Genomic DNA, 9595 nt, shown 5'->3' with positions numbered 1-9595 from the left:
ACACATGCATCCCCTCACACTCACACACGTATGCTTTGAAAGCGCTTTGCGTATTTTCTCCTTATTTTATATCATAACAGTTAGTGTTTATTAGGAGCAAGTTGCTGAGCAAGGTGGATCCCTATTTCTATGATCGAGTAGGGAAGTCTTAAGGGGACCTGAGAGAATGATCCAGAGAAGCTCAGCTGAACTTCATATGACCTTCGGGTCCGACAGCACCAGCAAAATCATTATATGAATCTCCTCTAAAACAAATTTTTTGGCTACACACTTTGAAGGCTCTCCATGCCCACACAGTGAAAGAAGCAATGACCTTTGCTCACTATGATGTGTCATGGGTCATCCTGGTATCTCTAGGTTAACTAGATGAACTACAAAGAGAGCTTCCTTGATGGCTAAACGATGCCAATGTTCATAAAAAGAAAGATATTGTGGCTGTCAATTAATATTGGCATCTGCATCTGGTCTAACTGACTCCATGTGGTCCCTAGATGCAGTGGCTTAGGGCATTTAGAGAGCTAGGGTGGTTTTATAGTAACTAAGAACTGTTTGCTTTAAGGTCCACTTGTTACTTTGGGAGTGGGTTTGCTTTTACTGCTGTCCAATGTAATAGATTTTGCCTAAGTTACCCAGATAGTTTTAAACTAGGAAGTTTAAAACTAAAAACTTCACTTGATCCTAAAATAAAGCAATTTGGATCCACCCAAAATTATCCAAAAATGTTCAGTACTCTGACTCCTTGCTACACTGATCTAATATCAGTGTCCTTTCAGCAACAGACATCAGTCCAGATTTATGCACAGTGTAAATTCCAGAAAGCATTATCATTGAGGACCGGGCAACTCTTGAGTGATCAAACACACAGGAATCAGTATATGAATACACAAGTACATATATATTCATGGAAGATTTTAAACAGTTTCACTAAACTGCTTTTTTATCACTTAAAAATTGTTGGCCTCAGAAAAATGAGAAGTTCAACAAAGTGGGTTTTATTATTTTTCTTTTGCTTTTATCAACAGGCTGCAATCACATATATTGAAGGATACATTCTTCCCAGAAGACACAGAGAAGCAGCTTCTTAGAAATACTGTTGGTGGGCAGATGATAACCATAACTGCAAAAGGACAAGATACATGTATCAATCGGCAAGAGCAAAGGCTTAAAGTAGCCCCTGTCTTTAGCAGTTCAAACTTTCCCTACAGTAAGTAGACACGCAGTGAAACAAATTCACATGGCCATCAGCAAAACGAAGCCAGTCTTACTCTCCACCGCCACGAGGTGCTGCGATGGATTAAAAATATGTGAAGGATTTTTTATAGCCAATGGCTCACAACTTTGGGGTGTATCAGGATTGCCTGGCAGGTTGCTGTGAAGCAAATTCTTGGCTCTAGTTCGCACATACTTGGTAGGTGATTAGGAGACCAAAAATCCACCATGGAACTAGATCCCCTCGATTCTAATGCAGACGAGTCTCTAGATCATGTTTTGAGAAATGCCAGACGGGGCACCACTCAGGAAAAGACACAGCCCCACCCCCAAAGACAAATAAGTTTGGTAGATTTCACTTTTTAACTTGACAGGTGCCACCAGCCGTACCATAGTGGGATTAGCTGATTGAGGGCAAGTACCTTAGGGCGGGGACAAAACGTTCCTCACTTGGTCCCTGCATGGTGGCTCCTCCATGTCTTCGCTATTATGAAACTCCTGTGGGGACACCTGATGTCCTTCATGCGCTTTCATTCCGTGTGCTCTTTTCCAAGGAGGGAAAAGCTATCCGGACAACAAATCACTGCCTTCCTCACCAGAACCCCTGGGGAGATCCCACAAATGTTATTCAAAGTGTGGCTGGCACCCCGCCCAGGCCCAGAGGTACTCATCTAGCTGGTGCCTGGACAGGGTTTGGAGTCTGGGCCAAATCTGGAACGGGATTCTGAAAGCCAATATTGGATCATTTATGATTGAGACCTGCCAAATCATGTGTCAGGAATGTCTCATTCCTTCCCCATGAAGAGCGGCAGTGTTTAAGGAAAAAAACACAGCTCTGGAAATGGAGACACTCTATGCATTATCCTTATTTATTAAAACTGGAACAAAACCCCAGGAAATGCAGACACCTCCCATCACCTCCACTTCCCTTTTTTCCCCTGGTTATTTGATATAAAGTGCTGCTGAAGCTATTCTGCAAGGACATACCACACGGAGGCATCTGCCAGGCCACTGTCCCCTTTCTTCTTGTCTAGCCTGATGCGAGGTGGTGGGAGGAGAGGTGTGGGGGTGGCAAATTAAACAAAACCTTTAAAAACCAAGACTCTGGCTAGGACTTCCACCACCCAGATTACCAAGTGGAGAGGCATTTTATTTTGCTAAATGAAAGAGCTAGTTTATATCTTCCCCGGATCATTTTCTAACCTAACTGCAGTGGAAACATTCTCAGAAAGAAAGACTTCCTTGTGTGTTTGCCCTTTATGTTGCCACGGGTCGTCCCACACGTAGAAGTTGGGCAGTGATCTGCTTCTGCTTGGGGACCAGGCCAGCCAGCAGACTCCTTGGGTCTCGTTAGGTCGCAGTCGACTCCATGTTTAAAGGTAGTACCTCCCAGACGCGGCCCAACTCTGGAAAGCGTTTGCTTCTCAGTTTGCTTCTACCCACGTGACGGCTGGCAAGTTTCTGGGCCGTTCTGAGCCTCCTTTTCTCCACTGATAAAATAGGCATAGATAATTCCTCAGAGAATGTGAAGGGGAACTCAGCGAGAGAGGCACAGCAAAAGGATGGCTCTTCCTTTTCCTTTGGCCTTTTTGCGGTGGGCGGGGACAGATCCGGGGATGGGAGGGAAGCGCGGCCGTTGGCTTGATCCTCAGAAAATCTCTTCATTCGTGAAACTTTAGGGTGTCCTCCTTCTACCCACATTTGTAGTGACGCGTTAGCCGCCTATCTGCAGAGATCTAACGATCTCGATCGGAGCGCTCTACACACAGTCCAGAGCTGACCTTCCATGCAGCGTCTTTGATGGCAGTGATGATGAAACTGTTTCCTGCACAGAGGAATGTAAGTCTCTTGGTTCTCGCTGACTGTGACCTAATTTCACAGAAACAGTTCTTATACGTATTTTCGGTGTAAATAAAAAGCGACCTTTAAAATAGTCACAAATGGGACTTTAAGGGCGTCTACACGACCTCTGAAAGCATGTGAATGTCCATGAGTACTTGTGGGCAGAACAAAGTTTCCAAAGAGAGCCTCGATAGCTGCATGTCCTGTAAAAACATAATGGGAGCCATGTATGTCATTTAAAACTTTCTAGTAGCTGCACTAAAAAAAGGAATTAAATTAATTCTAATCACCTATTTAGTTTAACCCAATATATCCAAAATATTGTCGTGTGAACATGTAATCAATATAAAAAATTATGAGATAGCTTACATTCTTTTCTCTCTCTCTTTTTTTTTTTTTTTTTTTTTTTTTTTCCAAGTTCACATTCAGACTCGCCTTATTTCAGGTGCTCCAAGGCCACGTGTGGCCAGTGGCTCCTATCCTGGACAATGCATATTGATAGCTTTTTCAGATTTTCACATCTTATTAATAATAAGTAGTGTTAATAACCTAACAGTGAACAGTGAGAGAATAGCGTTGAAATCTTCCGAAACCAAGTTCTTGGTCGTCCCAGTAACAATTCAAAGGTCTCCTTATGAGCTCAAAAAGACTTGCAGGTAAATTATCTCATCAGGCCCTCCTAACGACCCATGACGTGGACAGGGCAGATGTCATTTATAATAACCTAATATTATAGCCGAGCAAGCTAAGGCTTAAAAATATTAAGTGGCCCAAAGTTCAACAGCTAGAGGTTGGTGGGTTGGGAACTTGAACTGGGCCTCGGGACTCTAAATCTCTGGGTCTGGACGAGAAAGAGGCAGCTGCCGCCCTCTGTGATCACATCGCTACCAGGGCAACTCTTGTTTGCATCCTGCACCGAATAATAAGGTCCAGGAGGACAGACTTTGACAGGCCTCCTGTCCACCAACAACACCTAACACGGTGCTTGGCACGGCGCAGGTACATGGCTCCTACTTGGTGGATTCAATTCAACTGGACCGAAAGAGTGATCCACACCAGATGCCCTCACAGTCATCGCCAAACCTCTCCGTCTCTGGAACTTTCGGTGAAGCCAAAACCACAAAAACCACCTACATGCTGAGCTCCTGAGTTGCCTTTGCTCAGCCTTTGGGGGCCGCTCCTTCCCCAGCACACAAAATATATCTTAGGAGTTTGTGTCTGGGCGAATAACCTTCATCATGGCTCTGTTTCAATGCTCACTTAGGGCTTTTGAATGGAAATGTACACCATCGGTGGAAAACGCGCCCTGAAAGTAGACTCAGTCTGACTTGGGACTTGGATGCTAACCTCTACCCGCCCAAGACCACCCAGAGGAGCCCCGGGACCACCTTGTGAGCCTGGTGAAGATGTAGTATGGGGGAAACACCCCCTCGCCCCTTCACCTTGCCAGCTGGATCGGGGTGAATCACACAGACCTGGGAGAGCGGTAAAATCCCTGACGAGCGATGTCAGAGGATGGCTTGAAACCTTGATGGAGACGCAGGTCTGTTCCCCGCTGCCTCCGTCCCGGGATCCAGCTGTTCCCTGGCGTGCTTCTATTCCCCTCTGTCAGCACCGGTCTCCTTCACTGAAGCTCTCTCGCCTCCCTGTGTGGCGGCCTGGCATCCCACATCTGGTTGCCATGCCAGGATTTCATGGAGAGCCTGGGCCAGGTGCTGAGAGCTGCTATCTCCTCATGGGTATTAGGAGGCTGGAGCACGGCAGAAATCCAGGACTGACGCTTTTCTGCCCCATGCCCTCACAGGCTGCTTCTTGCCAGCTTGCCACTAGGCACCAGAGAGGACGTTGGTACAGGGGGTACAAGCAAAAGCTTATTCTGCACTTTTTACGCACACCTTAAATTGGACTGGCAAACATTCCATAGCCCAGGACCCCGCCTGTGCCCCTACACGTGCAATCTGGGGTCCAGCTATTTCTGTCAAATGTGTCATGCTTTTGTAAGGCTGCTCCGTGAATTAGTTTCTCTGGAGAAGACCCAAAACTGTATTCACATTTTGGTTGAAATAAGAATCATTTCGAAAGCTTTGTTAAATGAGCAAACTGAGCTTAGTGCTGTGAAACATTCAGGATTCACCTGGTTCATAGCCAAGTGCCTCCCATCCCTGCACGCTGGAGTTCTAGGTACTGGAGACACAAGGTGACTCAATCATAGAGTGTCTTATAGAGTTTACAATCTAGTGGGTGGGAGGTGGGGGTGGGTAATGAACGGACAGAAGGCAAACAGGAAAACAAATCAAAGAGATCATTCTAATAATCCTAAATGCTATGAAGACATTCAAACAGGGTAACAGGGCACAGAATTATGCTGGGATGGGGAAGTCCACTTAGAAAGGTGGTCTGGAAGGCTTTTCAGAAGAGGTAACGTTGGGACTGTGGAATGAGTAGCAAGGAGCAGCGGGCCACATGGAGGTCCAGGGAAGAGCGTGTTAAGGAGAAGAACAGCCAAGGCAGAGTGAGCTTGGCGGGATGGGAGAGGCCAACATGGCCGGAGAGTGGTGAGTGAGGGGAGGGGAAAGTAGGAAGGAATGATGTTGGGAGTCATTAGGGGCCCTACGGTGACAAGTATGGATTTTACTCGAGGCCTCAGGCAAAGCCATGGGAGGGCACAGAGCAGGGGAGTAATGTGAATCGTGAGTAATGTCGCTTAGGCTTTCCGAGGTTCACAACGGCTTCTGCTGGGGATGAAAGGGGGAAGGGGCCAGAAGGAAAGCAGAGGGTTGTGGTGGCCTCTTTCAAGGACATCCCAGTCTAGAGAAGGAGCAGGCACAAAATACCTAGGACTCAGGTCGGGGTGAGCCAACAGAGCTTTAAACCGAGGCCGAGACAGCAGCCAATGGTGCTCGCTGAGGGGACGGTGTTGCAGCAGGGCCAAACCTCCGGCTTCGTGTAGGCCACATCTTGGGTTCCGTCCCTGACGCGAAGGGCCGTTAGACTACTTATTCTCAGATAATTCCGTGAGAAAGAGAAAATTTTATCTTGTTTAAATCTCTTCCTGAAGTGGGCATCCCTTTTCCTTTTGTCTCCCCCTGGACCCCTGGCACAGGCTACGTGCGGAATTGGCCAAAACGGAAGCAATACATACCAGTCTGACCCCAGGAAGAGAAGACATCGAGAAAGCTGATGGATGGGGAACCAGCCTTTGTCTTGCAGCCCAAACCTCCAGATGCTGGTGGAGACTTTGTAGGAAGACCTGGTCAGAATTTTCTGCCATTCGGTTCTAGGGCACTGATCAGATACGCAGCACCTGGTGCGAGGAGCCCCGCCTGCCCTCAGCCCCACAGAGGGGGAAGGGCAGGGAAATAAAGAGGAACCAGGAGAGGAAACACGTGTCCACTCATGTGAAGGAAGTGACAGCAGCTGGTACAGGAGAGCGGCCGTTACCTTAGAGGAGGCAGGCTCCTTGTTCCAAAACTGTATTTAAGATTGGGTTGGAGGGAGGAGTGCTCCTTTGTAAAAATAACTAGCTTCTGAAGGCGACGGGAAAACTGGGAGGCAGGTGGTAAGCGTAGGCCCCAGTGGAAAACATATCCCACCATCAGAAATCGCCCAAGAGGGGCAGACACTAGACTGAGGAGAAATGGCGATGGCAAATGACAAAGAAACCCTTCTGTGGTGACCTCTACAGAGTCAAAGAACCACCATTATGGGATGCGGCCCGAGCTTGAACGTCCCTCTGGGGAGCCCCAGCACTCCTCAAGACTATGCAGGAGTACATATTGGGGATCTTAGAAGCACACATCAACATATGGAGTGGAAAAGTACCAGTCTTAACAGTTGCCCCATAGGTCATTTCTAGGTATTTCCTCAGCGGGCTGGTATGCCCCACCCACCACAGGGAAGGGGAGAGGCTGGAGATAAGCGAGCTCCACGCCAGGGCGTGGTCCTGCACAGCAAAGCCGCAGAAGCTGGAGGCGTTCGTGCCTTCTCTTCTCTCTCCTGGAAGCCTCTCTTAACACCTAGGTCTTCTCTACCTTGTACCCTTCTTAATTGCCTCAAGGCATCCAATGAGGCCATGCTCCAACCCCCTTCTAGAACATTCATTCAGAGCCTTCCCCTGAACTCCCACACCCCACACCATAAAGGCACACCAATCGTACTGCACGTCTGGAAAGGCAGCCTATTCAAAGCAGTTCGCTCAAAGCCATGAAAAGTCCAGAGCAACTCCACCTTCCCAGGGCTATTTACAATTTAAGATAGAACCCCAGGGGTGCCTGGTTGGCTCAGTCTCTGTCAAACTTCGGCTCCAGGTCATGGTTTCACAGTGCGTGAGTTCAAGCCCCACGTCGGGCCGTCTGCTGTCAGTGCAGAGCCCGCTTCCTATCCTCTGTCCCCCTCTCTCTCTGCCCCTCACCCACATTGCATCTCTCTCTCTCTCCCTCTCTCTCTCAAAACTAAACATTTTTTTAAAACTTTAAAAAATATAAAATTAAAAAATCTTTAAAGTAGAACCCCAGGGGCACCTGGGTAGCTCCGTCGGTTAAGTGTTGGACAGTCGGTTAAGGGTTGGACTTTGGTTCAGCTCACAATCTCATAGTTTGTGAGTTCAAGCCCCACATCAGGGTCTCTGCTGTCAGCACAAAGCCGCTTGGGATCCTCTGTCTCCCTCTCTCTCTGACCTTACCCGGTGTGCGCGTGCTCTCGCTCTCTCTCTCTCTCTCTCAAAAATAAACATTTAAAAAATAAATAAATAAGGGGGCGCCTGGGTGGCGCAGTCGGTTAAGCGTCCGACTTCAGCCAGGTCACGATCTCGCGGTCCGTGAGTTCGAGCCCCGCGTCGGGCTCTGGGCTGATGGCTCAGAGCCTGGAGCCTGTTTCTGATTCTGTGTCTCCCTCTCTCTCTGCCCCTCCCCCGTTCATGCTCTGTCTCTCTCTGTCGCAAAAATAAATAAACGTTGGAAAAAAAAATTAAAAATAAATAAATAAATAAATAAAATAGAAGCCCAGAGAACACAAATGAGCCCCCAAGTCAACGCCTCAACCCAGGTGAGCCATCCGAACCTCCCGTGGAACTTTACAAAATACAGATTTTGTATTTCCCCTCCACATGTGGGTAAACAGAATGCCCAGGACAGGGGGTGGCATGGGGCCAGGGAGGTGCAATTTTCAAGCTCTTGTTTGAGGGATTCTGATGGCTGCTGAGGCTAGAACCAAGGCTCTGAGGCAATATCCCACAGAGGCTTCCGGGCTCCACGCTCACTCAATCAAAAGGTGTAAAAAGGTAAAACCGGGGTAAAACTATACCAACACACACAGAATTCACATAAAGAATTTGAACTGCTCTTCTTGTCCCATCTCCCACAGCTCCTTGCTCCTCCCTCAGCTCACCTGGGTGTGGAGTCCAGTTTCTCCAGTCCACTTTGGAAAAGGCAATGGGAGAAGAGAAAAGAGAAAGGTGGGGTGTCACTCATGCTCGTCAAAGCCATTGCACCTGCACCTCTCTGTGTCTCCCCCCAACCCCAACTCCTCCCCAGAGACTGGCAATAAATCACGACAAGTAAGTAGCAGCCATTAATAATTTCCTTCCCAATTAGGGCAATGTTTAATCTCTTGCTGTCAGCCAGAATGGTCTGTGGACAAAGGATTTCTGATTAATTATAGTCATCACTGCCTTAGTGTTAGTTTTCTTCAAAAAAGAATGTATTTTCGTTTCACTTTTATTAGTGAGGTGTAGACTCTCGAATTTCTTGGCAGTCCTAAACTCAGTCAATATTTTCATTAAACTATTGTTCTCCAACCACTAAGTCTTCAAAAATCCAACAAATTACGGTCCTGCCTCTTAAGGGCCTTAATTATTTTGCTAACAGGCATTCCCTGTTTAAGGACCTGATCGCGAACAAGCACATAGACGTCATCAACCTCATATGTAATTTTCACTGAGTCGCTCCCTGAACCTGGCTGTGGCCCCTATCATGTCTCAGATGTAAATTAAAACCGGGTTTCCCATCAAGGCTCTCCACCATCTGCCCTCCCCCACCTAAGAGCTTTCTACTTGGGCCCCCTCCCCCATTCATGGCTTCCTTTCCCTCTTCCTGGAAGCCTCCTGTCCTCCCTGTGCCATCTGGCATGTTCTCATTCAGCTTTCAAGATGGAGACCTCTACCATCTCCCCTTTCCAGGAATTGTCCTGTACCTTCTCTAGCAGGGTGTGCATCTTCTTCCTCTAAGCCTGCCTCTGCCAGAACTCAAACATATTGTCCTGGAATATCCGCACCTCCTTCCAACTCCCCAGGTGCTGGAGATGGCGGTTGGTCATGTCTGTATCCCCAGTGCCTTGCACAAAACCCGCCCGTGGTGGATGATCAGTATATGCTGGACGAATTGAATAAATGTACAAATGAGAAAAGCCCACTTGACACAACTCAGTCTCTCCTCCGTCTTTCTCAACTTTCCTTCTTGTGGCCTGGAGTGACCTGAAAACCACATACCTACCATGAGGGCAGGGGTGGTGTCCATTCTGTGCCCTGCTGTATATCCCGTGGCAGATG

At 47.8% G+C, this 9595-nt stretch overlaps 1 long non-coding RNA gene across 2 annotated transcripts; it reads right to left on the bottom strand.

The window, feature by feature from the left end:
• Window positions 1-969: 969 nt before the first annotated feature.
• Window positions 970-6712, bottom strand: LOC115523267. Of its 2 annotated transcripts, XR_003971684.1 has the most exons (4): window positions 6194-6712; window positions 5886-6052; window positions 4527-4877; window positions 970-3254 (listed from the first exon to the last, which is right to left on the bottom strand). It is a non-coding gene; the product is annotated as an uncharacterized LOC115523267 (long non-coding RNA). The 2 variants fall into 2 exon arrangements; XR_003971683.1 differs by lacking the exons at window positions 4527-4877; window positions 5886-6052 and having other exon boundaries at window positions 6194-6418.
• Window positions 6713-9595: the final 2883 nt, after the last annotated feature.

Source organism: Lynx canadensis, chromosome C2, assembly GCF_007474595.2.
Source record: "Lynx canadensis isolate LIC74 chromosome C2, mLynCan4.pri.v2, whole genome shotgun sequence".
Classification (NCBI taxonomy): Eukaryota; Metazoa; Chordata; class Mammalia; order Carnivora; family Felidae; genus Lynx; species Lynx canadensis.
This window is presented reverse-complemented; position numbering and strand designations above follow the sequence as displayed.